Raw genomic sequence first — 12785 nt, forward strand, 5'->3', positions numbered from 1 at the left:
AGAAAGAAGTCTAAGCAATATCCAAAATGGCAAAAAGATAGCGTCCCAGCCAGGAGCTGACTGAGGCACAAACTATCCAATAGATAGGAAATCGAGGTCCATCATGCTCCAATGTTAAATAGTTGTTAAATTCAGAGACTCGGGCGCTCAGGAATCACAGAAGTATAAATTTGGGGCTAGAAGAGACGTTCCAGGTCATTTAACCTAAACATGAGGAAGCTGAGCCCCTGATGGAGTTTGATCATTTTCCTGGGTAATACACATAGAGTGGGATCGAGGCCCCAGTCTGCCCCTGAATCCAGCACACTTCCCACCCAGACCTTCATTCTCTGGATGTTTGGGGGCCTTCTTTGACTCTTCTCTTCCTGCTGAGGTTTCACATCAGGCCATGAGACAAACAGACTAGAGTCAGCTCTTAAAACTATTGCATCTATGAGAAATCCTTTATCCAACATCCTTTAGCAGAGCCAGAGATAATGCCATTTACTTTTCTAGGAAAGGCAAGGGCTGATGGTCTTGGAAGAACAAAATGCTTCGTTCCTGGGTGGGTGGCTCGTGAGTGAACTCATTTGAGGGAAATAGTTCATGATGTCCAAGATAAGAGATGTCAAGATTAAGATGCGTTCAGGAGGCTTAATCAAATGTGGTAAAAGAAAGAGACCAAGAGACCGAGAGAAAGACAGAGACTGGGGGAGACAGAAAGAGATGAAAGAGGCAAAGAGAGACACAGACAAAGAGAGAAAAAAAGATACAAACACAGAGAGGGGAGAAGAGGGAGAGGGAGGGGGGAGAGAGAGAGACAGAGAGAAAGACAGAGAGAAAAAAAGATACAGAAACAGAGAGGGGGAGGAGAAAGAGAGAGAAACAGTGAAAGAGAGGGGTAAATAGAAAGAGGACTTTGGGAAAGTGAGGGATATGATCAAATAAAGTAAGAATCTAAAAGCAGAAGACTCTTATTTCCTATATCCTTCAAGTTTTCTGCCAGCAAAATGTAATAACAGATGAAGTGACTTTCTAGCCTTATAGCAAGGATTCCTAACCTTTTGTTTCTTTCTTTTTTTTTTTTTTTTGATGTCATGAACCTCTCTGGAATCTTGGGAAAACCTAGTACTTCATAGAATCATTTTTTAAAATACATAAAATGTAATACAAGGGATTTTAAATTAAACCACTTATATTGAAACACAGTTATCAACTTAAAAAAAAAGTTCTTGGACTCCAGATCAAGAATCTCTGTCTTAAAATGATAGCCTGAAGAATGAAGAGATCTTAATTTTTTAAAAGTTCCTTGATAACTTTAGTTTAAGTTCCTTATGACAATTCCATAAAGCCAAACAAGTTGAAAGCCACTAGTAGAAACCTTCTATCATTTTCTATGAATTTTTCAAACTGAGAGGATCCCTTTTGCCATAAGCCTTTTTCCATCTCCTTTGATTTCTGTATTGTTCACCTTCAACCAAATATTGGCAAAATTGATGGTCCTACCTGGTGACAAAAAGCATGGGACCAAACTTGATCAATGAAGGGGCCCATCACCAGAGCAGCTATTGAAGGAATGGAATTTTCAGTAATAGAAACTCTGAAAGACAATCCACTAAAGTTCTCAAGAGGTTGTACCCTGTACCAGTAGAAATAGTCATCACCCCCAGCCCAGAATAATTACTGACAGAAACCATCGACCCCTCAGTCCCAATGTGTCCTCCATCTATTGGGACCAGAGGACTAGGGTTCAGATGCTCCCTCAGCTGTTTATCTATAGGACCATGATAAAATCCAATTATCCCTCTTGGCCCTCACTTTTCTCATCTTTGAAGTGAGATTAAATGGTCTCTGAAGTCACTTCCAACCTTTGATCATAGGATCCCATTATCCCAGGATCCTGTTGTGTGGAAAGTGATCTTTTATTTCAGAAATATTGCCAGAACCAGAGATTTAACTAGGACAGGGCAATTGGAGCTTTGTTCCTGGGCACCAAATTTAAAGGATACTTAATGTCCTTGCAGACCTTCAGTAATGCAGAAACAACTAAACTTAGCTTGTAACTAGCAAAAAGAATTGTTAAAATGGGAATCTACCAGATGTCCCATTTATACTTCCTGGCCTCTGTATCCATAGCGACCTCTCCAGCCTTCTCTTCACCTACCACCTACAGAGGCCTCCCCAGGACTGGCTTTTTCCACAGGGGCAGATATCCACAGTTAATCAGAGGGTGAGTGTCCTGACCCTAACCCTGAGTGAAATGTGTGCTCCCCCAGTGCAGAAATTCCTGGTAATAATAAAAATAACCAAGGTTGGAAATAATATTTCATTCTCCCCCAGGTCCTTAGTGTCTCTTTCTCATGACCCTAGTTCTTCCCCCTAGAACTCACATGTGTTTCTCTTCAGTATGCCTTATCTGTCAAGGAACAAGATTCTCCTTTATCACTCCTCCTTCCCTGGAGTAGGGACTGTTTTTTGCTTCTTTTTGTATCCCCAACACTTAGCACGGTGCCAGGTATATAGAAGGCACTTAATAAATGTTTATTGTATTGAACTGAATTGAATTTACAGCTAGAAAGGACCATAGCTGCTATTAAGCCCAGCCCCTTCCCCACATTTTGCAAAGAACATCTTCTCCAAAACTAATTTCTCAAGTCCCACTAACACTGGCAGGCCACCTCCCAAAAAGGCAGGTGACTCCTCCCTTCAAGATTCTAGGGAAAACCCTCAAGGGCTGAAAATCCTATAATTCTCACCATGAGTCCCCACCAGTACACTTCCCAATAATTATCAGCCAAATTTAACTTACCTTTAGAAAGGGCATTTAATAAGTAGATATGCATACACACACACGTACACACACATGTACACACATATATACATATATACACATACATGTGTATATGTGTATGTCATTTATTTATAAAAACAAAGGGATTGCTTATAGAGCTATCACCCAAACTGGAGGCGTCCTGTCCCCTTATACAAACCATATCTCCTTGAAACAGGAACACAAACACAGAGAACACATGCTGCTAAGGGTACACTCACAGCTTCTAGTTACTGGAAGTACTACTCTCCCTTTCCTCATGAGTCCCCCTTAGGTACACCTCTCTGCTGGGTTCTAAGGATTGGTGACTTTGTTGATCCCATAAGCCGTTTTCCTCAATGTGTCTAGCTTGCTTTAAGCATGCCTCTTAGCTCCTAATGCCGAGTCTGCCACTAGCATTATTGCTATAAGGACAGAGCTACTACATCAATGAATTTCTACCCTTTCTAAGTTCACAGGGTCATCATATGGTCAAGAGGAAGAGGAGGAAGGGAGAAGAAAACTGTCCCTTGTACCCAAGGGTAACTTCCTCTTAGGACTGCTTTGCTGCTAGATTCAACCACCACTCAACTCATGGGCTCTAAACTAGCTTACTGTTTTTACATGTAGTCCAAAGCTACGCCTGATTCTTTTAGTCAAGATATTTCCTATGGGATTTTATCTGTCTTCATCCAATAACCCAAAGGTTTTGTGATCCTTTTGAATTGACGAGGGGCTTGGGGTGGTCTAAGTTGCTTTGATTGATTGAATTAATTAATTAAGATATGTGGACCTTCTGTGATTAACTGAAATGTCTCCTTGATGGAGATTTTTAGTTGTAGATTGTTAGAACTGGAAGATACCTTGGAGATACCTTGATCCAACCTCTTAATTTGACAGGTGGGGAAATTGAGGCCCGGAGAAGTGATGAGACTAGCCCAAGATCACAAAGTGGAAGAGCCAGAGCTCAAACCTAGATTATCTGACAGTTAATCCAGGGCTCTGCCCAATGTGCCAATACGCTCTTTTTTTAAGCAATTTCTATCTCCAAGCCCAGTTCAGCTGCCGAGTCCATTGTGGAAGCCTGTCACTCCCATCCTTCATGGGCATACTATGACCTTCTTTTCCTACCTGGTTCATCATATCGTTGCTCATTCTTTCCCCAAAGATGTTTGTTCTCCTGGTTCCTCCAGCCCAATGAAATAGAAAAGTTAGTTATTTTCCCATCTTATTCCTCAGATTCTCAGACCTCCCAAGATGTATTTTTTTCTCTTAAAAAATGTTAATGCGCATACCCTTTGACCCAGCAATATCACTTCTAGACATCATAAAAATGGGAAAAGGACCCACATGTACAAAAATATTTATAGCAACTCTTTTTGTGGTGGCCAAGAACTGGAAATCAAGGGATTACCCATCAATTGGGGAATGGCTGAACAAGTTGTGGTATATGAATGCAAATGGAATACTATTGTGTTATAAGAAACGATGAATAACTGGACTTCAGAGAGGCCTGGAAAGACTTATATCAACTGATGCTGAGTGAAATAAGCAGCACCAGGAGAACATTATACACAGTAACAGCCACAGTGTGCGAGGACCGTTTCTGATAGACTAAACCCTTCAGAGCAATGCAAGGACCTAAAACTTTCCCAAAGGACTTGAGGCAAAATGCCATCCACATCCAGAGAAAGAACTATGGAATCAGAACACAGAATGAAGCAGACTATTTTCTCTTGTGGTATGTTTTGTTTTGGTTTTTCTCATGGTTTCTCTCATTCATTTTAACTCTTCTATGCAATATAACTAATATGAAAATGTGTTTAATAAGGATGTGTGTGTAGAACCCATATAAGATTGTAAGCCATTTTGGGGAGGGAAGGGGAGAGAATTTAAGGCATATGGAAATGATTGTTGAAAACTGAAAACAAATTAATTTTTAAGAAAATGTTAGAGGTCACAAGATCTCAGAAGTAAAGATCTGTACATTTGGGTCACATTCCAAAAATCCCACTTATTATATTTGCTATAAGAGAAGGAGCACAGAGTAACCTCCCAGCTCCCAGGACACTCTGGTAGTCTGGTCCTATGAAGAGAATCTACAAATCCTGGCTGGAATCAAGTGAGCTCCATGACTGCTGATGCCTGAGAAGTCTTGAACAAATACACTCCAGAGTTCCTACTCAGTTTCCAAAAACTAATGATTTCCAGAGGCAGGCCCAAGAAGCCCTTCCTTTGATATCCCTTGACACGCACCCAAGAGTGCACACAAATATTGGTTGGCCTGTCAAGGATTGGTCAAGAAAGTAAGATTGAAAATGTCAAATGTTTCCAAGGGGCAATGATCATTCCTGCAAGGATCACTGAATCTGTATTCACCTTATGTCCTTGTATAACCTCTGTCTGGGTGCAATATGGTGGGATGTCAGCCATCTTTAAAAAGAGAACTCCACTGAGTAAATGAAAACCTGATGATGGAAGCAGAAACCATCAATAACCTAGACAGTAGAGTTATGTGGAATGGGTGGTCTCATGAGGTGACAGATAGAAGTTCTCCCTTATTGGAGAGCTTCAAGTAGAGCCTGGATGTCCAACTAATAGCCAGGCCCATTGCAGTAAGCATTCCTTCAGGACAAAAGTGGCCTCTGAGGTGCCTCTCTTCCAACTTTCAAATTTCCATGACTATGAATCTATGATCTTTTCTTAGCTGAAGATGAGTGAGATGTCCTTCATCTAGCCTAAAGCCTGCTTCAGAGAAGCAATTAAGTATTGCAGTGCTCCAAGTGAGACAGTGTCAAGAGGACCCAAGTTCAAATCCTGCTTCAGACACTTACCAGTAGTGTGACCCTGAGCAAACCACAATCTCTCTCAGCCTTAATTTCCTCACCTATAAAATGGGGTCATAACAGCATCTACTTCACAGCATTGTTACAAGGATTTAATAATAATGAATACACACGTATATATATGTACACGTATCTATCATCTATCTATCTATCATCTGGGAGGGTATATACACACCCACACACATATATCCATTTGTAAACCTTAAAGTTGTGTGAGTGATCATGGCCAAAGAAACATTCCTAAAAGCCAGAGGAGGGCAGAGACTTTAGATTCCCTCCCAAATGGATGGAGCTGGAGGCAGGAGGGAGGGAAGATCTCCAGTGAGCTCAGAAAGCGTGGAAAGTAATGTTGGTGGGAAGATCTTCCTGAATCATTTGCTTCTGCCAGGTCCTCAGTCCAAGTGATATCTTGGATCAGGGGCTCTGAAACCTTCTCCATCCACATTCTCCCAGGTATGAAGTTAGTAATCATGACCCAGAGTAGGCTGGGAAATAAGAATCCACTTCTCTGGGAGGGCACAGGAATATCAGAGTAGGCTTCAGTATCTTCCTTTCCTAACAGTTGCTGGCTAGCTCTCACCTTGCCAAGGGAAGTCCAGCTAGAATGAAGAAGAGGGAAGAGTGATAGGGGAAAGCCCTCCATTAACTGTTCTCCAGATGCCCATTCCTCTCCTCCTGGGCAATTCGATTCAAATGACTTACACGCTAAATACTTGTCTGCCACCCTGTATGAACCACATAGCATTCCATACTAAGGATGTCCCCAATCTATCAAGGTATTAATGATGTTCATAGAAACCCTGTTAAAACGCAGATCCTTCAAAAGGCAAGTAAACTTTTGGACAACCTGCTAATAGTGTTAGAAAATAAAAACATTGTGTGCACGCGCACACACACACACAGCAGGCGCGAGTTCCAAACTTTGTCACTTCAATGCAAATGTGTAGAAAAAACTCAATTAAATATGTTTTTTTAAAATTCAAAACCATAAAGTGATTAAATGAAGAGGCAAAACCCCAAAGCAAACATAACTTTTATTTTATGCATCAGTTTTTATGCTTCTTAATAAGAGTTGACTAGTTATTTTTCCCCAGAAAAAAAACCAATTTGTTGGGTTAATATGCATGCCTGCCTGAAGCTGAAGGTTGTGTTGATTTCAGAAGCCCTGATCCAAAGGGGAGGCAACGTTCAGAAGGAACCAGGACATGGAGAGGGCTCATTCTCGGCTGCATTTCCAAGGGGTAATTACAAACCTCCTCATGCTAATTTCCACATTGTGCCCACAGCTGAGATTCCTCTGTCACCAGTTTATTTTTCTCTGCAAACCTGAAAGTCATCAGCTGCAGACCTGCCATCCCAGATGCCTCATTCTTAGTCCCGCTTGCAAAGCTGTTTGGCTGTTTATGTCTTGCATCCAAATCATTTATTTTGTTCCAAATCTTCTTTGCTTTGGAAATTACTTCAATGAAATGGACTGCTCCTCAGCTATAATGAAAAATATCACAATTTAATCAACAAGATGATAATTTTCCAATAGCTAAACCTCCTGGTGAGTCTTATTTGTTTGGTAAATATCAAAAAGTTTGGAGTCTCAGGGAATATAGCAACTGGCACTCCTCCAGAGCTGATCTTTACCTTTTTAGTGTTATGAACCCCATTTCACAGCCTAGAGAAGCCTATGCACCCCTCAGAATCACATTTTTCAAGGCATAAAATAAAATGAATCCGATTGCAAAGAAAGATAATAATATTAAAATATAACCCTCAAAATTTATTTTAAAAAAACCAAAGAAATAAATTCTCAGACCCCAGGTAAGAACTCCTGCCTTCTGCTTTCAGGTTTGCCATATCTGGTCCTTTTAATAGTTCTGGAAGGTAGATGATACATGTATTGCAGAAGTCCATTTCAAAGATGGGGAAACTGAGACTAGTAGAGATGAAGGGATTGTTCAAGCCCTCATGAAGAGTAAGGATCAGAGCTGGAATTTGAACTCAAGTGTCTGCTGACTGAGGCTAGCCCTCTTTTCATTACACCAGGATGACTCCTTGTGTCAGCTCAGTACTATAACCCAGAGCCATGATGGCCTTGTTGCCAAAGGAAAGCAAAAAAGAAATTAAAGATTTTCATCAATCTTTGGATGTTTGAATTAAAACAGTTAACTGTCAGGATTCAGAAGTGACCTTGAGCTGCTTCTGACAATGGGCTGAATTAATAAGCGAACTCAGTGAGGTCACAACTCACACACTTTTCTAGAATGTCAAGATTTACAAAGAATTTTCCTCCCAGCAACCTTGTGAGGTAAGTACTGAAAGTGATGGTTAATCCCATTTTATAGTTGAGGAAACTGAGGCTCAGAAAATCCAATTCCATAACCCTTTATTAAGAAAGATGTAAAATGATGATTTCAAGAGTCAGAGAGGGAGAAGGAAAGACTTCAGCGAGGAAATGGAGGCAGAACTCAGGAGGGAGGACATTCTAGGCATGGAGGCAGGAGATGGACTGTCCTTTTTAGGGAACCAACAAGCAATTCAGTTTGGAGGTAAAGGAAAGCCCACAAAGGACAATGATATGAAATAAGCCTACAGAAAGGAGTGATGAGCTGTAAATTCTCAGGGCTGTTCTTAGGGACAGGCCCAGGGAGGAGGAGGGGCCTTGGAATGAAGCAGGAGGCTGTTCCCCCTCTTTTCCAGAAAACCAAGAACCAGCCCACTCTTTACTGACCAGCTGGAAGTGCCAGGCCTTCCCACACTTCCATTACAGAAATCGTCATTAGGATTTCCCCCCAAAAAGTGCACATATGATCGAATTTGCTCAAAATTTTACAAAGCAATTTATACACATTCTCTTGCATGACTCCCACAATAACTTGGTAAGCAAGGTGCTATTATCATTCTCATTTTACAGAAAAGGAAACTGAGGCCCAGAGTCATTTGCTGAATGTGCCACAACTGATGTTTCTGAGGTAAGATCTGAACCTTGGTTTCATATTCCCAGTCTATGCTTTATCCCTTATAGAGACTTATATCAGAATTATTGCCTCTCTAATGACGAGTGACATGTATATGGATTTTTTTTTAATTTGCAAAGCACTGTACAAACATTATCTTAGAAATAAAGTTATAAGATAGGTTTCTATAGGCATTGTTATTCCCATTTTATGGATGGGAAAGCTAAGGCTCATGACTTGCCCATAGCCAACCAGAGGTGGGTTTTGAACTCAGGTCTTCCTGACTCCAAGTGGCCCCTTCCTAACCTCCCCACTTTTATTTAAACACTGTTATGGGTTACAGGCTAGCAATCTTCTTAGAAAGGAAATCTCCCCCAGCCTCAGACAATCCATGGTCCCCAAATTTCCCTTGCAGCCTAAAGCGGTTCCTGCTTGTTCCCCAGTGAGGATGGAGAGCAGCTGTTGTCTTTCCTCCTCAGAGAACGCTGTCCAGGGGTCACTGCTTTCATTTTCCTTTGTTCTCTTATCCACCAAGATCAGCAAGTTAGATGTGGATGTCCCTTCGCAGCCATGATGAGGGGGCATTCTAGACTCAAGCCCTGAGCTGTTCCAAGAGGTCAGAAATTCTCATCTTACTGCGCCCACCAACCCCTGTTCTGGCTGCTTCCCTCAGAGTGATTCCTTCTCAGGAGCTCCAAAGCCTCGAGCCCTACCATATAGAAGACACCCCTAAAGGGGTCATGGATTCAAATGATAAAAGCGAGCTGAACAGCAAAGGATCCCGTCATGCCCTCGGCCCCCAGTATTCATATATCAGCCCCTCCGCCTTTAATGAAGACCACATTTTATCCACAAAGCTCCCATGCAAATGCAAATTTATGTAGATGGTTTACTTAGACCAGGCTTTTGTCCATCAATCTCTGTGTTCCTCCTCCTCTCCTTTTTGCCTTGGAAGAGATAATATTGTGATTCCGGTCATATCTCTCTCTTTTTATTGTCTAGCAGACCCATAAAGATGACAAGAGACTCGCTTTGCAGGCTGCAGCCTTCGGGTCTGGCTTAATTTTCTGTTGCACTCCAGACACCAAGCCTTTCCAGGCTTTTTTCTTGGCTAGTAGAGGGGTTCTTTTAGGAGTGAGGAGCACACACAATTTCCCCAGAGGAGGGAAAGTGCCCAGGGGACAGATGAAATGCAGCTCTGTGGCGGAAGTACCACAGTGCTATATACTTGGAAATAATTATACTTGGAAGCAAGAAGGTCTGGGTTTGAATCCTGCCTCAGGTAGCTTTTTGATTCAGGGCATGACACTTCATGTCTTGAGCCTCAGTTTCCTCATCTGTAAAATGAAGGGATTGGGCCACATGCCTTCTGAGAATCCTTCCTGTTCAGGAACTCTGACCCATCCTCCTTTGCCCTCTTTGCTACCCTAAGGAGTGCCAGGACCACAGAATCTTTTTCTGTGAACTAGAAAGCAATGTCTTTTTTGTGTCAAGGATTGACATTTTGGATTTTGTCAGGAATCTGCCCTCCACTCACATGGATTCTGGTGCCTTAGAAGAAAATGGTTTCCAACAGCTACACAGCAGAAAAATTCATGGCCCAACCTGGAGTCTGAAGGATGTCCCCCTGAACTCAGCTCTGCTGGTCTCTTGAACTTCTTGAGGGATTGTCTTTGGCCTGTCTTGAATGAATGAACACATCATCCATCCCTGGATTCCTACACAAAGCCTTTCCAGCTTGTTAGGACCCATTCAAGCTTGGGTACTGGGACAGAGGCTGCCTCCATGTCATGACCAGGCAACAGAAAAAGTCAGGATGAATTGGAACTCAAACACCTGAATCAAAGAAGAGGCTAAGCCTTCCAGGTTTGTCAATGACGCAATTCTACTTTTTATATTTTAACTACAATTTCCTCAATTTGTGCAAATGCATTGTAAACATAAGTAATTGCTAACAGATATTCTAATTTAACTTCGAAGTAAAATCTTTCGTTCCACTCTCTCATTTTTTAGGGATTAACAAATGTCTCCAGTCTCCCTTGACCCAGCTTGTTCTTTGATGCATTCTCCAATTCTGGTCCTTCCAGAGGCAGGAGGTTTGGTCAGGAGGGGCCCACTGGATCATAGATTTGGGTCTAGAAGGGCTCTCAGATGTCATCGAGTGTCCTAATTTTACGCATGTAGCCCCTTTATTTTACAGATGAGGACACTGAGGTCACAGAGATAATAAGTGGGGAAGGTAGGATTCAAACCCAGACCCTCACCATGCTGCCACTCAGGACTGCTAAGCCAACAGAAATGGAACTTGGTCAGATGAGATGAATTATCTTATTCCTGGCCTTTCCCCAGAGGTCAAGGAGTAGTGACCACAAGAGGGCGACGTTGGAGGCCCAGCTCATGGTGCCTTTATGTCTTCATGCCATATCCTGACACATTAAGGTAAAAAAGTAAACAAGGTTATCCTGGTGACTTGGAGCTCACTGCCTCTGCACCTTTGCCCTACCATCTCCTATAGCCGAAACGCCCTCCCCGACCTCCGCTTCTCAGGATCCTTTTCTTTTTTGAAGGCTCAGGTCAGAGGCTACCTCCTACAAGAAGTCTTCCCTTATCCCTCTGACTGTTGATGCCCTCTCTCTCCTCCAATTATGTAGTATTTACTTCTCTGTGTACGTGTCCCAAATAAAATGTAGGCTCCTTCAGGGCAGGGGCTGCTCTACTTTCATCTTCTCAATCCCACGCAGTTCATATTGAGCCCTGGGCACTCACCAGGTCTGGGATGTATCATGGGAGTCAATGCAGCATGGCACCTCAACAGGCCAGCTTTAAAGAGGCCACAAAGACTTGGGCTGCCCTTCCTCTGTGAGGTCATGGACAATTCCCTTAGCCCCTCCAAAGCCCCCTCTCCCCTCTAATTAGCTGCCTCCTAATTCTCTAAAACTGTAAGTTACAGGGGAGCTGTTGACCTGCACTGGTGAAGGGGAGGGGGTGCCCCACTGGGAGGCCCCTCTAGCACTAAGTTAAATCCAACCTAGTAAGCTCTGTGTCAATGCTTGTTCAATTGCATCAAATTAAATGGAATTGAATTCATAGATCCTGACCTTTCCAGAACAGAATCTCTTCCTGCTGAGCGGTGTCCTGTCTATTGTAAAGGGTCACTGGACAGCCTGAAGACCGAAGCTGGGCTTTCCAAGACCCACCAGCTCCCACTGTAGGGGTGGGTGGTTCCAGGGCCCAGCAGGCTCTGGCTTGTGTCTCAGCCAACCTTGTGGTCAGCTCACCTCCCATGACCAGTTCTGGATAAACTGCAGCCCTCTTGTCCTTATCAGAGCATCCTGGGCCCCCTGGGTCTGGTTCAACAATCCCACCCTCCTGCTGCTCTGCTATCTCTCCAGCTTTCCCTTGCAATCAAGTCTGGCTCAGATTTCATGGGCCAGCGTCTGGGGGGATTTCAGCAGGTCCATGAGGTGGGCCATCTTGGATGGGCTGTTGTTAGAGCTTAACGTGATGCACCTGGCTGCGGGCCCTTGATTGGAGCAGACACTCTCACTCTTCTCTTGTCCTTTCTTGGGGGGTACAAATGAAATCCAAATATGGTTTTGAAAATCTCCATTTTCTCAGAAAGGTGTCATGTGTCATCTGTTTTCTTTCCTCCCTAATTGGCAGACAGACCACCCCCATTCCTTTCTTTCCTGTTCTTAATGTGTCTGATAAATGCCCTCTCACGAGCCTGGTTTTATAAGGTGGTCCTCTGTGTAGGCTTTGAGGCTAACCAGATTAGAAGCCGTTGGAGGGCTGGGGGTGGCCGCTGACAGGGCCTCAATCTCTGTGTAGGGAGAGGTGCAGAAGGAGACCCAGATAGTGTTGCCTCATCCAAAAATAGCCCCTAGCATAGGGGCTCTCAACCCAATAGTATTCATCTGTCCCTATCAATATAGGCATGATAGCCTTGTAATACTCTGGGCATTCATGGACACAAAACCAGAGCCATTTAGTCAATGAAAAATAGCAACTATGTATCTAGCGCTTTGAGGTTTGTGAAGGATGTTTAGTTTGATCAATGAAAACCACACCCAGAACACCTTCCAGGTTAGTGTTTCCTATGGTTTAAGGGGAGATGGGCCAGCCAAAATATTTGTTTACCATCCTATAGATATCTCCCCCAAATGTGGGAAAGGCCAATAAATTTCTTCTCCTCCCTGGCTC

This window comes from Notamacropus eugenii, chromosome 3 (genome assembly GCF_028372415.1).
Source record: "Notamacropus eugenii isolate mMacEug1 chromosome 3, mMacEug1.pri_v2, whole genome shotgun sequence".
Taxonomy (NCBI): Eukaryota; Metazoa; Chordata; class Mammalia; order Diprotodontia; family Macropodidae; genus Notamacropus; species Notamacropus eugenii.